We start from the raw sequence: 2500 nt of genomic DNA, 5'->3' as shown, positions 1-2500 counted from the left end.
TTTGTTTCTTCCTCCTAGTTTCAGATTTACTTGACAGAAAAGCCCAGAGTAGATTATCCATTTTTCATATTATACATTTTTGGAGAGAACATTGTATGCAAAAACAGGATTTGGTGAAATAAAATGAGTTTTACCTCTGCGTAATTGTTACAGGGTTAACGAGCCATGTCTTGTTCAGCTGTGTCACAGCTATTGGCCGTGAACAAAGATTGTTGTTTTCTCCTGGAAGATGTCTCTCAATTAACTGGGACGGGAACCCACATCCATCAGAGACGCTCTGACGGAGACTAGGAGCCATTCATCTGCGTTACCAAGGTGATGGGGGAGGGACAGATGACGGGTCGTCAGCTTTCACTTGGGACACCAGCTGATGTTTGCTCAAATGGCTTTCAGATGAAGTCATCAAATACTAAAGGTCCAGTCCAAGTATAACATTGAAATATAATAAAAAAATAGATGATCAAGAAATGTGAAATACTATAGCTGCAATAATGTTGTCAATGTTGTTGTCATGCGTGCTCCCATCTTTGTCCACATGGCAGTGTTTCCCCGCGCTGACATGCTGATGTGCACAAAACAGCCAATAGCAGTCAGCGTCCTGGCCAATGACAGCCGTTGCGTAAGAGCCCCATTGGACAGCAGCGGACCAAAGCGTTATCCAGCATGACATGTCCGAGCAGAACCCAACTGCAGCTGCAGACACAAAGCTGTTTCAGTACCACGATAAAAACGCTCGAGGTAAACCACCACAACACACAATAAAAGCTCTGGAACACAGCTTCAAAGTCAAAGATCACCCAAGACCTTGGCTTTTGTTCCCCTGTCATTCGTGAAATCAAAGGATCACTCTGGCCCTTTAAGAAAAAGATCTGTAGATTTACAGTCCCCCCCGACCTGCCACTACCGGCTTAAAGACCGAATGAACGTCTTAAAGACCAAGAGGCCTCCGTGCGCGCTGCCACGCATGGCGGCCTCCAGGACCTCCACTGCAGCGCTGAATGCACTTTCTCCAGGTGGGATGATGAACGGCCGGTGCTGAGCTCATGTGAATGTGTAAATCAGAGGAAATCCCCCCAACAGCCCATGTTTTGCTGCCCACTGCCTGGGCCAGAGACTTAGAGGGAGAATGCAATCAGGGGAGACAGACCTCCCTCCGCTCCAGTTCTGAGGAAATCAGCATTTCTGCGCGAATGAAGACAATTTTGTGTGTGTGTGTGTGTGTGTGTGTGGGGAGGGGAGGGGGGGAGGAGTTTCTGCATACATGTGCATACCAACTACCTCCTTCTGTAATTACTTTCGAAATAAGGTGGGGGAAAATTCAATCACAGAATAGCCAATCAAGCATTATGGCACCGATTCAGCTTGTTATCAATCAGGCACGGCTCACGGTGCATTGTGGGTAATTCTGTGGTTCCTGTGTCACTAATCGGCGAGGTGATGTTTCACGCTGTGACTCAAAGAGATCTTCCTTTTTTGGGCAACTCCAAGGGTTAAAAGTCTGATTGAACTTGAAGTGAAAAAATGAAAACTCTAATTTTAAATGATGAATAAACCTGAGAGGAGCCCATAGTTAAACACTCATACATCATGATGAATGATGACCTTTTGGTGTGCACTTTGTCTTCATGCTTCCGTTGCGCTCGTCTTTCTTTGCCTAATATGCCTCATAATTCATTATTCTTATTAATCACGAGTAAGGGGGCCTTGAAAGAAACAAAATTTAAAAAAAAACTCAAGGTTTCATGTGAATATTGTGTGTGTGTTTGTGCTGAAAGCCTAACTCTGTCCTCGCCCACAGATAAACTGTATACTTAAGTCTGATTCAAACGATTGTAGTGGCTTCTGAACATGAAAGGGGACTAAGCCCTCCTAAACACGGCACGGATGGAATGGAATAACACACACGCACAAACATAGACATACACACACACACACACACACACACACACACACACACACACACACACACACACACACACACACACACACACACACACACACACACACACACACACACACAGTGTTGCCTTCATACAAAACAGATATCTCACTCATTGTATAAGCAACATCGTTGCAAAGGGAAGTGAATCATTCGGCAGGTCACAGCCTGTCCGTTCGAATAACATAGATATTCAGCAACAACAATGCAACGCACATTCCCTGCTGTCAGCTGGATACTGTTAACTTTAGACCCGCCTCCCATACCAACTCCAACATTCAAACACCAAGCCCTACACTCAAGAAATGGTTTGCAAGCATTGTGTCAAAAGACTAGGCAAGGCAACGCATGGCTTCCCCTATTATCCCCTAACGGATAGGTAAAATAACTGGTGGTGGAATCCATTCCCAGTGACATCTGTATAAAACTGAGCGGGACAAAGCTGTCTGTGCGGGAGTTTTGGGTAACCTTGAGAGCGGAGAACAGCTACCGAACCCATGAGTAGACAGACGGACAGGGCAGACGGACAGATGGGCAGAGAAATTAGTAGCAGGGCCAGAC

At 45.6% G+C, this 2500-nt stretch overlaps 1 protein-coding gene across 1 annotated transcript in view; it reads right to left on the bottom strand.

Moving 5' to 3' along the window:
- The window catches only part of frmd4a (FERM domain containing 4A), a 67766-nt gene that overhangs the window by 64462 nt on the left and 804 nt on the right, over positions 1-2500 (bottom strand). The window lies entirely within an intron of this gene.

Source organism: Micromesistius poutassou, assembly GCF_964030765.1.
Source record: "Micromesistius poutassou genome assembly, chromosome: 13".
Taxonomy (NCBI): domain Eukaryota; kingdom Metazoa; phylum Chordata; class Actinopteri; order Gadiformes; family Gadidae; genus Micromesistius; species Micromesistius poutassou.
This window is presented reverse-complemented; position numbering and strand designations above follow the sequence as displayed.